This window comes from Diceros bicornis, chromosome 25, assembly GCF_020826845.1.
Source record: "Diceros bicornis minor isolate mBicDic1 chromosome 25, mDicBic1.mat.cur, whole genome shotgun sequence".
Classification (NCBI taxonomy): Eukaryota; Metazoa; Chordata; class Mammalia; order Perissodactyla; family Rhinocerotidae; genus Diceros; species Diceros bicornis.
The window spans coordinates 14,359,171-14,380,500 of record NC_080764.1 but is presented as its reverse complement, the minus strand read 5'-3'; the positions used below and the strand labels follow the sequence as shown (position 1 = coordinate 14,380,500).

Genomic DNA, 21,330 nt, shown 5'->3' with positions numbered 1-21,330 from the left:
CCTCTCGTCATCAGAAAGAGGCCACCCAGTCCCAACCCTCTGGAAGGTCAGCAGGCAGATGGCCTGGCAGAATGCTGAAATCCGTAAGCCAGCAAGACCACGTCATGAGGTCAGGGTGTGAGTGACGAGTAAGGACTCGCATGACCGGGTGGAGAGCCAGGGGTCTCACCATCTCTGGACTGTATCTGACAGATATATCTAGCCATATCTGTGCATTTCCACACTCGGGGTGTCTCTACCCCACGACCGTGAGCCCCAAGGGCAGGGGATGTGTCTATTTACCTCAGTTTCCCCAGAGCCAGGCACAGACAGGGAGCCTCATGCACAGGAGTGCTGGAAAGTGTTTATAGAACAAATGAATGAGTGAATGAATGACAATGAGTAAATGAACAGAACTCAGGCATAAGGTGGAAACATAGTTTCAGAAAGAAGACAGAAACCCTGTAATAGCAGAAATGGAACGAGGACATGGTTCCAGTATTATAAACGTGTGCTACCTAAAGGCCCCCACCCCTAGGGGGAGATTGGCCCAGAAGCTGAGGGCAGGCCTGAACCTTCGAGTCAGAGAGCTGCAGCTGTGGGGGAGGACGGTGGCAGACAGGGAGCAGGCAGGGGATGTCTCCTTCCCGCCAGGGGCCAGGCTCCAGATCCCTGCGTCTGCAGAGTGCAGGAATCAGTGGCTGTAGCCACTGCCTGGACACTCCCTGGAACGCCCCTGAGCACTCTGGCAAAAGGTGACTTCTTTTTCCTTCCTTTTGGGCCCGTGAGGCTAATCATAAAATGCTCTCTGCTTCCGAGTCTATAGGAGAAAATGCCTTTTAAATCCATTAAGTTGCTAATGCGTGCTTTTGCAGACCAGAAAGAAAGGTGCAGGACTGATGGATGTACTTGTCATATTTATGGTTTGTAGCCATGTGATTAATGGGCTTTGTGGTTTATAACGCAATGCTCATTTCACTCTCCTCTTTAAGCTCTGGGTGATTTATAGCACCCGGCATTGCTGTTGCATTGCAATGGGGTGACAGTGATAGCATATGGGTATAGGACAGGAGCTGGGACCCTCCTACCCCGGAGCCTCCTCTCACCCCTCACCACGCTGTGCTGCAGCTCCTCATGGGTCTCCTTGCCCCTCCCTACGCTCTGATCCAGCTTCCACATACCCCTCCAGAGGGATTATAATGGGCTGAATTGTGTCCCCCTCAAATTCATATGTTGGAGCCCTAACCCCCAGGACCTCAGAATGTGACCATATTTGGAGACAGGGTCTTTACAGAGGTAATTAAGGTAAACTGAGGTCATTAGGGTGGGCCCTAATCCAATATGACTGGTGTCCTTATAAAAGGAGGAGATTAAGACAGAGACACACACAGAGGGAAGACCAGGTGAAGACACGGGGAGAAGATGGCCAACTACAAGCCAGGAGAGAGGCCTCAGGAGAAACCAACCCTGTGACACCTTGATCTGGGACTTCTAGTCTCCGGGACTGTGAGAACATAAACTGTTGTTTAAGCCCCCAGCCTGTGGTCCTTCGCAGTGGCAGCCCTAACAAACTAACACAAAGGGTCTCCCTTCCACATTCACATCCTTTCCTAAAACTTCCATAGTCTTCTCTACGTTCTCACTATGTGACCTCAGCCATACCAGTTAGCCTGTCTGAGCCTCAGTTTCCTCGTCTGTAAAATGGAAATAATAATAATTACTTTGCAGAGTGGTTGAAATATTAAACAGCGCAGTACCTGAGACACACCATATACTGCAGGCACAAAAAACACTACTTGCCATTCAGCCCTCCAGGTGCCATTCCCTCATGCCAGAATGCCCTTCTCCCCACTTCCCCACCCTCTGCCATTACATCCTCTTCCAAGTCTTGGCCCAAGTGTCCCTCTTCCCGGAAAGCTCTGATTCTCCAATAAGACGTCGTTCCCCTGCGGCTTCTCTGCACTCATCCATTGGGTCTGTGTCTGCTTCTCTTTCTCCACAAGCCTTGTTTCACTGTGAGACTGTGAGTTCCTTTAGGGTGGGACTGGATCCAAGCCGCCTCTATCACCCACACCCAGCACAGTGCCTGGAGCACAGTAGTTGGTCAATATAAGGGCCTGGATGGGCCAAGGGCAGGTCGAGCAGGAAGCCGGGGCATCAGTAGACACCCAGGCATATCCTGGTGAGATCTTGGGAACCAACAGGGCACAGCCAATCAGGAAACCCAAGTGTGGGTCTGACCTACTCGCATGCCCTCGCCACCCCCCTCCACTTTTATCTCATCCTCTCTCTTCCTCCCCATCCCCTGTTCTTCTTCCATCCTTGGTCAGTCGTCCAACAGATATGAATTGATGCCCACAATGTACCGAGTGCTGGATACACACGGAGAGCCAGACAGAGAGGGCTCCTGCCCTCGGGGGCTTGCAGTCTGCTGGGGAGTGCAGGAATAAATGAGTCAGCACACAAATGCACAATTACAAATTTGACAAGAGCTATGAAGAACAAAGAGGGAAGTGAGGACCAGAATAGCAGGGGAGACCTACTCCACAGGGGTTGTGGGGAGCCTCTCCAAGGAACTGGTGTTCAAGCCCAAGGGCGAAAAAGCAGGGCCGGCAGTCTGGATTCCAGCTAGTCCACGTGGTGCCTTTGTGTGAATCAGAACAAAGACCCTCCTCTCCAGGCAGACACAGCCCTGAGCAAGCGCTCACCTGAGAAGAGCACAGGCTGGATTTCAGTCCCTACTTGCCCTCCATGGCAGGCATCCCCTTGTGCACAACTGAACACAGTGTATGAGTGTCCTGTTTCTGGGCTCACCCCATTTCTAGACTTGATGACCCAATCGCATTTCCTGATTTTGACCTTCTGTGCTTCTGAGGGCGAGGGCCTAGTTTCACATTTATCATTTGTTCCCTCCCAGTCTTGGCTGCCCAGATGACACCCTACCCCACAGATGTAACTCTTGACTCCGGAAAGCAGGTCTTGGTTTGAGCACCTGGTTGGTGTTTCTAGGAGCTCATGTCAGCCCCAAAACAAGAGGACACAGACACCAAAGCGGAAAACTAGTCAGTGAGTTAGAAGTTAGTACACAGAGAAAGCAAAGAGGAGAACTGACTAGGAACCCCTTAAGGGCAGGGACCACAGTGCCATCACCTCTGGGTCCCCAGCAGCCACCCAGTGCCTGGCATAGACGAGGCATGCAGCAACACTGATGGGAGGAGGAAGGGAAAGGGGCAGGGGAGAGGGATAGAGGCAGAGAGGGAGGAAGAGAGGGAGGGAAAAGGAAGGGAGGGGAAGGAAGGAAGGCAGAGGGAGAGAGGAAGGGATAACCTTGGGGACAAGAACCCAGACAAGCAGTCTGAGCAACAGGTCCAAGGAGCAAGGGTAGAAGAGGGACAGCAATTAACACCACTGGTGTCATCCAGTTGAGAGATGACAGTGAGAACAGTGGACATAGGGGACATCATTGAGATACAGTTGGGTTGGATGGGAAGCGGTGAAGGAGAAGGGAGAATTAAGGATGATTTCTGAATCTCTCATTTGAACATATGGGTGGATGTGAAACCATTTACTGAGATGGGAAAACCAGGAGGAGGGCAGATTGGGTGCAGGAGTGAGAACAAGTAGAATTAGGAGTTATGTTTTGAAGTTGTAAGTTTGAAATGTTTGTGAAATATACAAGTAGAAATAGACAACTGTCAAGTAGACAGCTAGACATACACATCCAAAGTCCAAATACACATGGGCTGAAGATATACATTACAGAGGGAAAGTATGGTTTCATGAAGCCAAGAGAGGAGAGTATTTCTAGAAAGAAGGAAGGAAAGCTTCCAGCAGGATGGAAAGCTGCCAAGAGGTCAGTTAAGACAAGAACACAAATATCCAGTAGGTGCGTCCATTTGGGGTTTTGTTTGAGGGAGAGGTAGGAGCAAATGCTTGATTAGATTCAGGAGGAATGAGAAGAGAGGAATTGGTGACAGGGTGTAGGATAAACTCTTTCAAAGAGTTCTGCTATAAAAGACAAATGCATGCCCGTGATTGTTGCAGCATTATTTACATTAGCTAAGACATGGAAACAACAAAAATATCTATTGATGGATGAATGGATAAAAAAATGTGAGATGGATGGATGGATAGATTGATAGATGATAGATAGATAGATAGATTAGATAGATAGACGGACGGATAGATAGGTGGATGGATGGATAGGTAGGTAGGTAGGTAGATGATAGATAGATAGATAGATAGATAGATAGATAGATAGATAGATAGATAGATAGATTAGATAGACAGACAGACAGACAGATAATGGAATATTATTCAGCCATAAAAAGGAAGAAAATCATGCCATTTGTGACAACATGGATGGACCTTGAGGGCATTATGCTAAGTGAAATAAATCAGACAAAGAAAGACAAATATCATATGACCTCACTTATATGTGGAATCAAAACAAACAAAAAAATGAACTCATAGATACAGAGAACAGATCGGTGGTTGCCAGAGGCACAAGGTGGGGGAATAGGCGAAACGGATGAAGGGGGTCAAAAGGTACAAACTTCCAGTTATAAAATAAATGAGTCATGGAAATGTAATGTACAGCATAGTGATTTGTCACTATGTAAAGTGACAAGTTTACACATATAAAGTTACATGTCAATTATACCTCAATAAGGATAAATAAATAAAATTTAAAAGAAAAAAAAGAAGTTTTACTCTAAAGGGAAGTAAAGATAAAGGGGGAGAGGGTCAGCAGGAAGGGAATTTGGAGTCAAAGAAGGGTTTCACTTAAGATGGAAAATATTACAGCGTGTTTGTATGCTGATGGGAATGATCCAGAGTTTAGAAGGAAAAATGGATGCTGCAGGAGAGGGTTGATGCAGTGAGGTCCTCAGGAAGATAGAGTGTATCTGGTGCACAGGTGGAGGGGTGGCCTTGGATGGGACAGCTCATCAATTGTAACAGGAAGGAAACAAATATGGACAGAGATACAAGCCTCGCACACAGGAGAGGCTCAGCATATGTGCAATTCCACTATACCGCCCTCCTGATCCCTGAGGGGCTCGGCTGCTTCTCATCTGTCTTCCTGGCCCAGACCACTGCCCGCTCTGACCATGCTCTCTGCTTATACCCCACAGACCTGGGGCTGACTGGTGTGACTCCGCTGCCCTTTGCCAGGCCCACCTTTTGACAGCTGGCGTCCATTCTCAGAGCTCCCATCCCTGAGACCTCCATTAAGGTGCCAGCAAGCAGCGCCCCAGACAGGCACTGATGGGCAGGGGAATGTGGCCATGCCCTTGGCGGCCAAGGGGAATCTTCGAGAAGCTGGCAGCCCCGGGAACTGGGCCGTCTGCACAGCCGCACAAAGTCAGGGACCTCTTGCCAAATGTTAATGAAGTGACAGAGTGGAAGATTAAAATGCTCGAGACCCCAATCTCTGCTTCCTGTCTTCTCTGAAGCAAGCCCCTTCCACTGCTGTGTCTCCCAGAAATTAGAGGAGCCAGGCCCAGCCGGGCCTGTCTGCCAGAGCCAGGGGCAGCCTTGATCTAAAAGGGAAATTGGAAAGCACTGAACATCGCAGAAGCATGCAAGGAATGCCGGGGAGACACGGCCACTGTTCTCTGTGGATTCTCTGGGCGGGCGCATCCGTCCAAGCGTGTCCAAGTGTGTGGGACTGCACAGTGAATGGCTGGCAGGGGGGCTAGGCACAGTAGGGGACCCTCCAGTTGATTCCAAATGGTTGGGGTTAACTTCCTGGTCTTCTTAATAGGCAGTTGCCACAAGCAAAGCCCAGCCACAGTCCTGGCTCTGCACCTCCCAGCCGGCCAGGGACCACCCTGACGCTGCCACTGTCCAAAGGACCATCTCCCAGCTGGAGGCCAACAGTTACCACAGTTAGCCAGGAATCAGTGGTTAATTGGTTTGTAAAGATTTCATAATAGCAGGAGAAGTATCAAAGTCTCCACCTTTAATGCATCAGAAAGAGCATGACTCCTGACTTCTCATCAAGACCTTAATGGGTCTGCCTGTCTGTCTCCCTGTCTCTTTCTCTCCTCTTCTGCTCTCTCCCTGGGTGTTTTTCTTTCTTTTTCTTTCCTCCTCGTCTACCTCTCTTTTCTGCCTCATCAATCCCTCTTCCTTTTGCTGTTTCTCTTTCTTCGTTGTCACGCTCTTTCTCTCTTCACCCCCTTTCTTCTAAAGTGATCAGGAGAGGGGCGTGTATGCCCTAACATTTGCTAGCTATCCTCTATTCTGTGACTGTTAATATCAAGTCTTGAACTAAAATCATTAGATAATACTATGGATATGTTCTTATATAATCTACATAACATCCCCGGAGAGTCAAAATAAAATAATAATAATAATAATAATATGCTTTATACTTACTGTGTGCCAGATGCTTCTCAAAGCACTTTCACAAGCGTTAAAACACATTCAATCCTCACAATAATCCTAAAGCCAGGTACTATTATTATCCGTATTTTACAGATGAAAAATATCGAGGCACAAGTAACTTCCCCAAAGTCACACCACTTTGTACTTTGCAGAGTCAGAATTCAAATTCAGGTAGTCTGGATTCAAAGCTTGTGCCACTGAGACTCAAAGAGGTTGAGTGACTTGTCTAAGTCACACAGCTGAGAATTTGTAGGGCCACGATACAAGCCCAGGAATGTCTGATCCCAAAGCCCAATTCTTGCCTCCATCGGAGGGGAGTGCATATGGTTCCTGCTCCTAATTTGGAATGCAAAAGGCGTGGACATTCTACACTTTATTCTGTAATTCCTTGTCAAATTTTCTGTATTGCTTTTATAGGTGACCCTTGATGAATTATTTTCTCCCTGTGGATCCCAGACTGTCACTAGAATTAAAAATTCCCCACCCCTCAGCCTACCTCAATTACCTCTCTTCAAAGGATGCGTACAATTAAGTACACTTTCAACTAAAATTGCCATGAACAGGTGCTAATCTTCTTTTTTCCTTTGAGGATTCATAAGTGCCAGTGGTTCACATGTATGAGATCATTTAACCGACATACTTCAAGTATCCATGGCATGTTGGAGATGAAGTGTTTCGCAACCTTCAGAAAGCTCACAGCCCAGAAGGACAGATGAGGCAAGGCCATTAACTCTCGGTCAAGGTAAAAACGTGAGAAGAGTCTTAAAATTGGAACAGATAAATAATTGGATTTGGGGATCTAGAAGGGTCCTGGAAGGCTTCCTGGGGGAGGAGGCAGTAGAGCTGGGACACTAAGATGCACTGGATTTAGATATTTCCTTTCCGGCAGAGTCTCAGCACCCCTTTTGGGAACCCTGTGGATATGAGGATGTAGAAAGTTGTAGAAACTAGACATACTCTATGTCATGTCTGGAAGTTGGATTTTTATTACTGTTAACTCCTCTATGCCCACCTGACCCATATCACTTTATATAGGATAATTGGTCACTTTTTACTAAAAAGAAAAGAAAAAAAATCTAGACTTTTTTTTTTAGCTCCCTAGTTGTCTCAATACCAGAAAAACAAGGCTAGTTGTCGTCTTTTTTTTTTAAGATTTAGTTCATTAATTTCTTTGTTTTTTGAGGAAGATTGGCCCTCAGCTAACATCTGTTGCCAATCTTCCTCCTTTTTTCCTTTTCTCTCCCCAAAGCCCCAGTAGATAGTCGTATGTCGTGGTTGTACATCCTTCTAGTTGCTCTATGTGGGACACCACCTCAGCCTGGCTTGATGAGCGGTGGGTAGGTCCATGCCAAGGATCTGAACCGGCGAACCCTGGGCCGCTGAAGTGGAGTGTGTGAACTTAATCGCTATGCCACCAGGCTGGCCCAAGGCTAGTCTTCTTAAAACACCATATTTATCATGTCTCTCCTAGGCTTGACACCCTCAATGCCTCCCTATCCCACCTGTCTGCAGGATCCTCTCTAAGCACATCAGCTTGGCATTGATGTCTTCCATGATCTCATTCCAGATTGCTGTTCTGGCCTCATCTCTCACTGTTCCTGCATACGCATTCACTCTGGCCGTACTATGGGAGTGACCCAGCTGCTGAAACAGAACACAGAATGCTCTGAGGTTTAATTAAGGAAGAGGGTAAAGAAAGTGCTCCAGGTAGTGGGGTGGCACTAGGTAAAGATCTAGGATATTCCCCACTGAGCTTCCCTTCCCCTTTGAGTTTTCCCAACTGGCTCTGCCTAAATAGTGGGCTAAAAGCACCAACCAAGCACTGAAACAAAAGGTGGATGAGGCATCCCAGGAGGCAAACCAGCACAACTCAGGTTGGCCCAATACGCCAAAGGATTCAACCATGTGGGTCAGTCATTATGGGACATCTACTAAGTAATGAGTAAAACACAACACAATATAGTAAATAAACTTGTGACACTTGTTTAACAATCAGATGGGCAAGGAGGGATGGGGAGGTCTGAGGTGAAGTACATAATATCCCAGTAATAATAATAGTCACCATTGCAGATAGAGTCACAGTCCAAAACCTCAGGGATGTAAGAAACAAAACTTCTTATTTTGCCCTCACTGAATTTAATTTCTCTCTTAAGCTTCCTTTTGTTTGGTGACAGAAACTAAACCTCACTCAGTTTCTGTTCTCCTTTCCTACTGGGTAGTCCCCATATTCTCAAGAGTTTAAATAATGTCAAAGCCCAGGTTTAAAGAGCAAAATCTGAACCTCAGATATTGTTGTCTAACCATTTGGCATCTTCAGAGAGTCTGCACTGATGTATGTCCTTGCCCCAACAGCCAAGCTCCAGGCTCTCTCCCAGCTAAATTCCACTCAGGGCCTTCAGAAAACTCTCTAGGGACGACTAAGGCTTTTCTTGACTCTGGGATACAGTTGAGGTCCAGAAGATACAGAAGAAAGTCATTCTTCTGCTTATGAGATTCATCCTGTAATCTCTGCCCAACAGACACCTAGAACCATTTCTACTCATCTCCTCACGCCAAATGAGCACCACAGAATCATGAGGTCTTGTCATTTTCCCATGGCTTATGCAGGAAAAGGGGCACATGTTTCCTCTGCTATCAGGCACCAAAGTTAATTAGGAAATTCTGTCCTTTCCCCCACTACCTTTATTCTTCTCTGGAAAGAAAGGACAGGCAAAAGATCTTTCTAGGGACAAACCATCAAAGCTCCAAACTTCACTGACTATTCTCTATTTCTTTCTCAATTCTAGAAGATTTGGATCTTCTCTGTGGTGGAAAAATTTTTAAATCATAATACATTCTTGCCAACGTATTGAGAAGAGTAGAGACTTTATGAGTGAGTTAACCAAAGCTTAGATTTTTTTTAAACTTTATCTCTATATGAAATTCAAAAATTTATTTTAGACACACAGATCCAATAAGAAGAGTGAACTCCAAGCAGGATAAATACAAATAAATCCACACCTAAGCACACCATAGCCAAACTGCTGAAAAGATAGAAGATCTTAAAAATATCAAGAGAAAAATGCCACATCACATATGGAAGGGACAACAATAGGAATGACAGATGATGTCTCAGCGGAAACAAAAGTGGTCAGAAAGAGTGGAACAGCATCTTTGCAGTGCTGGAAGAAAAAAATCTGTCAGCCAACATGTCCATATCAAATGAAAATATCCTTCAAAGAAAATGAAAGAAACATTTTCAGACAGACAAAAAAGCTAAGAGAATTTGTCTCCAGCAGACTTAAGTCTGCTGCAGACTTAACCGTAAAAAGTGCTAAAACAAGTTCTTCAGGCTGAAGGAGAATGAAATCAGATGGAAGCCTGGACCTGTGGGAAGAAATAGAGAAATAAGAATGACAAATATGAAGGTAATTATTTATATAAGTCATTTAAATTATCTTTGTTTTATATATTATCTATTTTAAAAGACTGTTTAAAGAAAAAGTAATAATTTATTGTGAGGTTTAAAACATTTATAGAAGGAAAATATGTAACAACAAGAGTACAAAAGGCAAGAAGGGGGTAAAAGGAACAACACTGTTTTAAGATTCTTACATTGTTTGTGAAATAGTGTAATACTATTTGAAGGTACAGCGATGAGTTAAAGATACATGTTGTAACCGCTATAACAATAACTAAAAAATGCACGCAAAGAAGTACAGCTAAAAATAATAAAGGAGATTAAGTTGAATACTAAAAATTACTCAACTCACCCAAAAACGTCAAGAAAGGAAGAATACAGGAATAAAGAATAGATGAGAGCAATAAAAAACATATACCAAGATATAAGATTGATACTTTTATTAAATGTAAATGAACAAAGCATTCCCTTTCAAAACCAGAGATTGTCAGAGTAAATTAAAAACAACAAGACCTAACTACATGCTATTTGTAACAAAAACACTCTAAACTGACAGATTAAAAGTAAAAGTGTAAAAAGAAAAAAGATACACCACGTAAACACTAAGCGTGAGAAAGCTGGTGTGCCTATACTAATATTAGGCAAAGTGGACAAAGGATAAAGTGGACAGATTCCTTGAAAAACACAACTTACCAAAACCAACACAAGACATGGACCGTCTGAATAGCCCTATCTCTATTAAAGAAATTGAATTCTTAATCAAAAATCTTCCCACAAGGAAAATTGCAGGTCAAGATGGTTTAACTAATGAATTGTAACATTTAAGAAATGGATAAAGCCAATTTTACATAAACTCTGTCATAGGTTGAGTTCCCCAAGAAATAGACTTTGAGATGGAGTTTTAGTGAAATGGTCTATTGGAGGGGGATGCTCTTGGGAACAATACCTATAATGGAGCAAAGGAAGAAAGATTGAGCAGAAGTTGAACAGTGATGTTGTGGCAACCGAAGTTTCAGCCTCTTTAAAGTTGTCCCAAACAGAGGCAAGAAGTCTAGATCTTTATAGTCCTACATCAACCTAGTCATTGGGTACAGACTAGGCAAGACATCTCCATCCTCCAAGGGCAGATCCTGGGGAGCAGGCATCAGCAGGCACCATTCCCAGAAGCTGGATGTGTCCTTCATTCCTGAAATGGGTATCTGAAGTGGATGGGGGTACCACAGGATCTATTACAAACTCTTTCAGAAAGTAGAGAAGGAAAAAACACTGCAACTCATTTTATGAGGCCAGCAAAAAGTCAATAACAAAAAATTGAAAAAGATATGACAAGAAAAGAAAATTCAAAGCCAATACTCCTCTTGAACAAATATGCAAAATTCCTTAACAAAATATGAGCAAATTGAATCTGCAATATAATAAAAGGATAATAAATCATGACCAACTGGTGTTTATTCCAGGAATTTGAGGTTGGTTTAATATAAAAAAGAAAGCAACACAATTCACCACACTATAAGAATAAAGGATAAAAATCACATGATCATCTCAAAAGATGCAGAAAAGACATTTGACAAAACTCAGTGCCCATTCATGACTTTTTTAAATTCTCAGGAAACTAGGAATAGAAAGGAGCTTCTTCAATCTGATAAAAATCATCTATGAAACATTTACAGCTAAGATCCTAATTAATAGTGAAACGTTGAATGCTTTCTCCCTAAGGTCAGGAACAAGTCAAGGATGTCTGCTCTTACTAGCACTATTTAGCATTGTAATGGAAGACCTATCCAGTGCAATAAAGTAAGTAAGTGAAATAAAAAGCACAATGATTGGAAAGGAAGACATAAAGATATCTTTAGTCACAAATGAAATGACTATTTGTATATAAAACTCTAAGGAGTCTACAATAAAACTAATAGGTGAATTTAGCAAGTTCACAGGATACAAGACTAGTAAATAAAAATTAGTTGTATTTCTATGTACTACAAAGGAACAATTGGAAGATTAAACTTTTTAAAAACAACGTAATTAAACATAGCATCAAAAATTAATTACCATAGAATAAATCTAACAAAAGATGTGCAAGGCTTCTCTATTAAAAATTAAAGATCTAAATAAATGGGAAGATATCATGTCCATTCTCTTCAAATTTATTCATTATTCAATGCATTCTTAATTAAAATCCCAGTAGGCTCTTTTGAAGAAATTGATAAGCTGATTCTAAAGTATATGGACATGCAAAAGACCTAAGATGACCAAAAAAGTTTCAAAAAAGAACAAAGTTAAAGGACTTTCACTACGTGATTCCAAGGTTTACAATAAAGCTACAGTAATCAAGACAGTGTGGTATCCCAGTCTTGTGTAAGGCAAGGATAGAGGGAACTTAAAGTATGACAGAGAAATGAGAGACAATTAAGATTACAAGGCATATTTTAAAAATATAATTACAGAAGTAAAAATATAATAATTAAAACTCAGTGGGTAGCTTAAATTAGAACCAGCTAAAGAGATGATCAGCAAAGTGGAAAACAGATTTGAAGAAATTATCCAAAATGCCCATGAGAAAGAAATGGAGGTAGAAAATAAAACAGAAAAGTGAAGAGTAACAGAGAATAGAGTGAAAAGTTTGAACATAATGCTAATTAGAATTCAAAATGAGAGAATGATGAAGAGATAAAAAGAAAATGGCTAAGATTTTACCAGAACTAATGAAATACATAAAACTAAAAATTCAAGGAACCTACGAAAGCACCAAGCACAATAATTTTAAAAGAAATCCATACCATGATACATCAAAGGCTACTTTCAGAATGCCAAAGATGCTAGAATGTAGGCTCCATGACGGAAAGAGCACCAAGCACATAACCATCAATAAATACTTGTGCAATGAATGAATTAAATAAGAAATCTTAAAAGCAGTCAGAGAAAAGGGATCTATTACTTACTAAGGAACAAGTAGATTGACAACTGACTTTGTAGTAACAATGGAAGCCACAAGAAAGTGGATCAATATCTTCAAAGTGCTAAAAGTAATTGTCAACCTAGAATTCTGTACTAAGAAAAAAAACTGTATTTCAATATAAATGTGAAATACAGGTATTCGTAGAGGGAGGAAGAGAGAGGGAGAAAAGAGACTATTAATTAACAAAATTTCACAAAGGGAACTTTTAAAGGATGTGTTTCACAAGGAGGGAAAAGGTCCTAGAAGAAGATTTCAGATGTAAGAAGGAACAGAAACAAATAAATGGTAAATATATAGGGAAATCTAAACAAAAATTGATTTTATAAAACATTCACAATAATGTCCAATATATGAGGTTGAAAAATTGAGAATTAAAATACTGAATGATGACAAATAAGTCTGGAGACAGGCAATAATAGCTAAAGTATTCTCAGATCTTTGCTTTGTTTGGGAGGAAGGTAAAGATGTAAATTAGCTTTAGAATGTTATCATATCTAAATGTAAAATATGTATAATATATTATATTTGTATTATTATATGTTATATTCTTATAATATATAATGTTACCTATTATATTTTTTATATTTTATATGATTATAATATAATGTAATATTATATATTTTATATGTATATTTCTAGGGAAACCACAAAAAATAGAAACATAAGGGGCTGGTCCCATGGCGTAGTGGTTAAGTCCGGTGTGCTCCACTTAGTGGCCCAGGTTCGTGGCTTCGGATCCCAGGCACGGACCTACAGCACTATCAAGCTATGCTGTGGTGGCAACCCACATACAAAATAGAGGAAGACTGGCACAGATGTTAGCTCAGAGCAAATCTTCCTCACCAAAAGAAAAAAAAATAGAAACATAAGTTTAGTATAACTTCTAAACAAGCAGAGGTAAAAAATAAAATAAGGATAAATGAGGAAAAGAAAATAGAAAATGGGAAAAATTAGAAAAAGTGGGATGCATAAAAAGTCAAAATTAGATGGGAGAAATGAAACTAAATGGACAAATCACAATCAATGTAAATGGGCTAAATCTCCAGTTAAAAGACCAAGACTGTAACACTGGATTAAAAATCCAATTATATGCAATTGGGAAATGGGTTCTGCCTGGCAGCCTATAGGGGTTTTCTCTTCTGATGCGGTCGCTGGGTCAGGATGCGGAGGCATGAGGAGATGGATAAATATTTGTTCATTGATATCCAACTTGATATCCAATAAAGGAACCAATGTGGCTTACAGAGATGCATAGAGTCAAACAGAATTTTTTAATGATGAAATCAAAGCAAAAGGAAAAGAGGGTTTATAAGACAACAACAGACTAGCACTTAAAATGCATCCGTAAAGCCTTACTGGAGGTCGACTGGAGAGTTGACTCAGATTCCTAGCAGCAAAAGCAAAGAGGAAAACATGGACATTATTATAACATTCCCAATTTCCAAAGCGTGAGATACAAACCAGTCAGGAGAATGACAGCTTTCCCCGGTGCAGAGACCTAAGAGAAATTAGTCCCCAGTAAAGGGGGAAATATGCAAGGTAATGGATAACACTTTTGATACATCTCTGTAACAAATCCAAGGACCTACTTTTTTAACCTAGTTTCTTATAACGTCCTTCAGTGAAAGCCAATATGAAAGCAATTCTCCAAGGGCAGTAAAGTCCAGATACACAGCTCTCCAACATCTGGCTTGATCCAAGGACAAAATTGATAAGAACTGGGAAATGGCTCTTGACTGTTTGGGGTATGGGCCACTCTGAGAACCCAGTTAAGGCATAGGGGTGTCAGGAACATTTCCTGAAAGAAGTAACACATTTGCTGAGTCTTGATTCCAGTGCCCATGAGGTCCTGCTGCACTGGTTTATTGCCCTTGGATCCCATCAGAGCTGAATCACAACAACAACAGTGATAAGCAATAATAATAATAGCAGCAGCAACAAATGCTTATATAGTACCACGTTTCAGGCACTTTTTTAAGCATTTGGACAAATTTTGTAAACCCCTCCCCTATGCACACGCATAGTTTTCTTGAGCAAGCTTGTGTAGACTTTCTTTCCATAGACGAGGAGTAGGCATTCAAGACCCACCGTAGGTTCTTTTAAGGTGTGCAATAAGACAAAGTCACCCTGTTTCAGGAGAACCTGTCTCTGTGTTTGTGAAGCTAAGCAACCTGAGATGGAAGAGACAAGCAGGAAGATCAATGGGGAGGGGTTGTAGGCACGAAGTAGTGGAGAAAGGATTAAAAATACATATATAGTAATGGAAGAGCCAAAGATGTCAGAGCAATTTGATGAAAGGGGCCGTGGAGAGGGAAGAGTTAAGTCTGGCTGACCTTGTACAAGTTGCTTTCTTCTTCTGTCCTCGATCTCCCCATTGTAACACAAGGGAGTCGGACAGTCTCTGATCCTCGGATGATGTGAGCTAGCACGTGGGCACAGCGGCAGTGCCATAGTGGGTGATATTTATTATGTGTGTTGATTGATTTAAATCGATGGCCTTGAGGTGCTACAGAGCCTTCTGAACACTGAGGAAAGATTAAATTACAGTCACTGCAGCTTTGTTGTTGGGTGTCTTTTCTTGGCTCGTCAAGAGGTTTTAGGAAGGCTACTAGGCGCCATACACGGAGCTTGGGACCCTAAGATAGAGACACACTCCTAGCCTGGTAGGAGCGCCCAGTCTGCAGGCCCTGACTTGGGGAGAGAAGCGTCTCCTCCAGATGCTCCAAGCCTCGGCTGGGAGACAGACACATAAAGAACCAGTGAGGACCCGCCATGGGCCGGCTACCTGCGCTCCCGCACGGGCTCTGGGGGCTCAGAGGAGGGCACGATGGATTCCAGTGTTGCCGCTTAGAAACAGGTTGTGGATTGCTGGAAAACACAAAAACCCATGAAGATGATTTTGTTCTCTCAAAAACAAGTTAAATCTTGAAACCTTATTACATGGAGAGAAATGTCAGAGGGATTTGAATGCCATTAAAATATAATCAGGGCTCTTACGCACATTGGTTTTTTTTTTCCATCACCTATAAAAACACAAACTTTTGATAAAAATAAATAAATAGCAAAATGCCAATGTCAACCTTGAGAGGTGGCCTGGTGGAGCAGGAAGCACACTGGATAGGGACTTAGTCTCACTGTCCTAAGCAAGTCATAACACCTCCATGGATTTCAGTTTCCCCGTGCATGCAATAGCTGTAACCGTTTCCGCCCTGCTTCTCCCATGAACTTCACAGCTCCCATTTATTGAAAACCTACCACATGCCAGACACGTACTAGCAAGTTTACGTGTCTTTATCATTTGATTCATCTTCACAGTGGCGGGGCAAGGGCAGGTCTTTATTATTTCACTGTGACCGAGGCCATAGAGTTGACATAACTTCCTGAAGTTCGAAAGGTTGTGTGGGGTGGAGTTACGTTCTGAATCCAGAACCCTCTTGCTTTATTTAAAACCTGTGCAGCTGAAACCGTCTTGGGGAGTCTGGAACTCCGAGGAAGTAAGCTCGGTAAATGCACGCCTGCTTGTGAAGCTCCTTGAACGCCAGGCTGAGGGACAACTTGACACCATCCACTCTTTTGAACCATGTCCTCTCCTGGCCTAGGCAACTCTGCCGCCGAAATTAAGGATCCAGGTGTCCAGAGAAAGACATGGGTTCCTAGCACTCGCAACTCAGTTGGCAGGTGCCCGTGAGGAAGTGGTCACAGGTGGATGGAGTTGCATAAAACCTCACCTCCCCCTTCCCTAGGCCTCTGTCTTGTCTCAAGCCCCTCTGAGGGCCTTCCATCCCAACCCATCTCCACAGAGCCATGCCGGCATGCAGAACCACACAGGATCCCGAATTAGCTCAACCTTCCTCCCTGCTGCTGGATGAGCCTAATTAGACCAAATTAATAATTTATTCAAGCAAAATGAGACATGCCAAGAACCTCCGGGGAGGCTGTTAAATGATAATGCCGTCTTATTAAGGAATGTGTCAACATCCCATGCAAACTCTTTGGTTCTGGAATAGGAGGAGGCCCATTTGACATGAATCACCTTCTGAGGCCAGCTCCTGGGTCCTCCCACCTGCGTCTCTCCATTTGTGCCATCTCCTGTCCCACTACACACTCCTCTCCCTCCTCCTCCTCCTCCTCCTCTCCCTCCCCTGATCCTTCCCCTCCTCCTGCTCCTCCTCTCTCTCCTCCTCTTCCTTCACCCTGACACATCATTAGCCTAAACTTTCAAGATCATCCTCCCCCACCAGAAAGGAAAGCCAGATGACAAGCTAATATTTCCATGTCACACACTGAGTGATTCTTACATAAAAATTAACAGGCACTTGACAAAGTCATAATTACTAACTAATGATGCATTATGCAATTTCCATAATTAGTCGTGTTATTGATATTTCCTTCCGACCACAGAGCCGGTGGGGCCACCTTTATTTATAGTGAGAGAAATGGCTAGTCTGGGTGCAGGTTGTTAAGAGAGGACTTTTGGGAAACACTTCACTTCTAACACACACCCAGACCCACCTCACACCCTCATGTGGGTCAGTCTCCTCTAGAGCTGCCTTCTTTCTTCAGAGCAACAGGAACAAACCAATCAATTGTGCACAGGGTCAATTCAAGAACATTGAGGCTTGGCACTGGCACAAATTTCTCAACTGTCCCAGCCATTTGAGGCACATCATGAAAGCAGATGTGGAAATTGAAGACTTTTATAGAGCTTTGCAAACAGCCTCTTCACCCATCATGCTCACAGTATTCCTCCTGGAGGTTGTATCTATTAATCCACTTTACAGGTGAGGGGACTGAGGCTCGGAGAGGTGAAACGATGTGCCCAAGCGCACAGCGTGTGCAAAGCTGGGATGCAAATCCACCTCTTCTGATGAAAAGCCTAGGAGGTTGTGTATAGTGGGGTCAGACAGCAAGTTCAAACACTGGCCCTGTCACTCATAGTTATGCTGTCTTAGTCTTAGCTCGTCTTAGACAAGCTAGCTTACTAGCTTCTCTCGGCCCTGGCTTCCTCATCTTTAAAATGAAAAAAATCATACCAATATTAACAGGGTGTTGTGAGGCTCAAATAAATTCCTACATATTATATTATAAATTATATTATCATATGTTAACATTATATTAGCTTACATCACGTTGCATTATATTATATTATGTATCTTTTTGTTTCAATGTTCATTGCTTGTCTTCCTCAATGGGGTGTAACCCTATGTGGGCAGGTGCTTCTTTTGGTACCTAATCATGGTAGAGGACTCTGAACATGGTCCTGTTATATACCCCCTGCTAGGGCAGTGCCTGGCACATATTAGGTGCTCCAAAAATGAAGTAATGAATGAATTAATGAATGAGATATCACCTTACACATGTTAGAATGGCTATCATCAAAAAGACGAGATAACAGGGGCCGGCCCGGTGGCGCAAGCGGTTAGGTGCGCGCGCTCCGCTGCGGCGGCCCGGGGTTCGCTGGTTCGGATCCCGGGCGTGCACCGACGCACTGCTTGGCGGGCCATGCTGTGGCGGCGTCCCATATAAAGTGGAGGAAGATGGGCACAGATGTTAGCCCAGGGCCGTCTTCCTCAGCAAAGGAAGAGGAGGATTGGCGGATGTTAGCACAGGGCTGATCTCCTCACAAAAAAAAAAAAAAAAAAAAAGACGAGATAACAAGTGCTGGCCAGGATGTGGAGAAAAGGGAACCCTAGTGCACGGCTGGTGGGAATGTAAATTGGTGCAGCCACTACAGAAAACAGTGTGGAGGTTCCTCAAAAAATTGAAGATAGAACTACCATATAATCCAGCATTCTATTTCTGGGCATACTTCCAAAAGAAATGAAAAGAGGATGTCAAAAGATATCTGTTCATTGCAGCATTATTCACAATAGCCAAGACATGGAAACAATCTAGGTGTCTATCAATGGATGAATGGATAAAGAAGCTGTGGTATTTATATACAATGGAATACTATTCAGCCATGAGAAAGAAGGAAATCTTGCCGTTTTAACAACATGGATGGACCTTGAGGGCATTATACTACGTGAAATGAGAGAGACAAATATTACATGGTGTCACTTATACGGGGAATCTAAAGAAAAGTCAAACTCATAGAAACAGAGAGTAGAAAGTGCTTGCCAGGGGCTGGGGGTGGGGGAAATAGGGAGAGCTTGGTAAAAGGGTATAAACTTTCAACTGTAAAATGAACAAGGTCTGAGGATCTGATGTATAACGTGGTGACTATAGTTCATAACATTGTACTGTATAATTGAAATTTGCTAAAAAACAAAAAAATGAACAAGTGAATTGCTTCATACATTGCCTATCACTAACACTCAAGGAAAGCAAGTGCCCTTCTCTCCCTGTTGCCACAGCCAGAGACTTTGCCAGACTGTGATCAAGTTGGAGAGGACTTTGATTTCCTAACATGAGCTGGTCTAATTTAAGACTGGAAATCTTGGGCTGGCCCCGTGGCTTAGCGGTTAAGTGTGCGCGCTCCGCTGCTGGCGGCCCGGGTTCGGATCCCGGGCGCGCACCGCCGCACCGCTTCTCTGGCCATGCTGAGGCCGCGTCCCACATACAGCAACCGGAAGGATGTGCAACTATGACATACAACTCTCTACTGGGGCTTTGGGGGAAAAATAAATAAATAAAATTATAAAAAAAAAAAAGATTGGAAATCTCACAGGGACAAGACCAGCGCTCCAATCGACCACCATTTGTTTGACGACAATAAGCTTGGTGAGATGGGTGATGACGCTCTGCGTAGATTACAGAAGGACCAGGCTCCTTGTCTTCAGATGCTCACCCGCTCCTAGGAGAAAGAACATGGATGGAGATCAAAAATAGTAGTAACCAGGGGCCGGTCCCATGGCATAGTGGTTAAGTTCAGCACACTCCACTTCGGCGGCCCGGGTTCACAGGTTCAGATCCCAGGCGTGGACCTACACTGCTCATCAAGCCACGCTGTGGCGGCAACCCACATACAAAATAGAGAAAGACAGGCACAGATGTTAGCTCAGGGCCAATCTTCCTCAGCAAAAAAGAGGAAGATTGGCAACAGGTATTAGCTTAGGGCGAATCTTCCTCACCAAAAATTAAAAAATAAAAAAAATAACAGTAACCACAACAGAGGTGCAAAGGGCTAAATGAATAGTAGAGATAGTGAGTGGGACAGGGGTGCTGGGGAGCGAGAGACCCTAACATCTTGGTTTCATCTGGAAAAGTTTCATGCTGCCCAGAGACGAGACTTGAAGTTCCCAGAATGCACCATGCCTTCTCACTTTCACACTTTTGCACACGTGGCTCCTGTTGGAATGCTCCTGCCCTGTTGTCCACCTGCTGAGCTTCTGCTCACCCTTCCAGATTCAGCTCCAATCTGGCGTCTAGGAAGGCAGCCTTGAGATCTCTGAGCAGAGATAAGCACTTCCTCTTAATTTGACCGCTCACTGCTCTAGGGGCAGACGTAATTACCCAAATGTTCAGGTGAAAGAACCGACTGTATGCAGAGCACTCTGCTAAGCTTTGTGGGGAATATCGGGACTGCCCTCAAAGAACGTATCAGAGCATTCTAGTGATACAGGAAAAACTACTGTTTTGGTTGGGGGTGGGAAATGTCAGGTTGAACCATATGAAATTGCCATTTTAGCAGGTCACAATGGCTGAGTATCAGCAATTCCACATGGTACAACCTCATGATTAACAAGGCAAGTTTGTCCCACAGCAATACCATTTTCCAGCAGGCACACAGCGTGTTCAGCTCGCAGAGTGCTTTCACACCCATGAGCTCGTGGGACCCTCACACACTCGCTGTGCTTCAGGCATTTTTCTTGTCCCCATTTTATAGATGAGGAGACTAATGACAGAGTCAGTGAATTCCCCAAGTCCTCAGTCAGTAAAAGGCGAAGGCAAGACTTGGACCCACGCATCCGCATCCAAATATGATGCTTATGTGTATCATTCAATGTTACTCAACTCTTCATGCTGAAGGGCACAGGTGGAGGAAATCCAAAATACACAGGGAGTATCATAAAATTCAGAATTGTGCAAGGATAGTGTAGGGGAGGATGACAATTCCTCTACCCTCTAGGTCCTTCTGGCTGGTCTAAGAATTAAATTGACATGACATAGAATAACAGGAGAAACTAAAACAAAGTTTAATAACATGTATACACAGGAGAAACCCAGGAAAGCTGAGTAACTCGCCAAAATGGTGGAAGCCGCCCCCTTAAATACCATCTTCAGCCAAAGACAAAGGAGGATGTTGGGGGTTCAAGGGGGAGGAAGGCAATTCACATGGAGACGGAAAAGCAAATGTTTGATAAACAAGTGTTTGCTGGGCCACCTATAGACAATGTGACCCGAGAGACAGAACTTTGATAAAAATGGTCTTGCTGGGCCGGCCCCGTGGCTTAGTGGTTAAGTGCACGCGCTCCACTGCTGGCGGCCCGGATTTGGATCCCAGGTGCACACCAACACACCGCTTCTCTGGCCATGCTGAGGCCGTGTCCCACATACGGCAACTAGAAGGATGTGCAGCTATGACATACAACGATCTACTGGGGCTTTGGGGGAAACAATAAATAAATAAATAAAATTATTTAAAAAAAATGGGCTTGCT

General features: G+C 43.3%; 1 long non-coding RNA gene across 1 annotated transcript in view; it reads right to left on the bottom strand.

Moving 5' to 3' along the window:
• Nucleotides 1-19,404: 19,404 nt before the first annotated feature.
• LOC131421703 (uncharacterized) overlaps nt 19,405-21,330 on the bottom strand; it is a 42,456-nt gene continuing 40,530 nt past the window's right edge. Inside the window, exon 3 of the long non-coding RNA XR_009223933.1 lies at nt 19,405-19,524. This is a non-coding gene — a long non-coding RNA (uncharacterized LOC131421703). The remainder of the gene's footprint in view (nt 19,525-21,330) is intronic.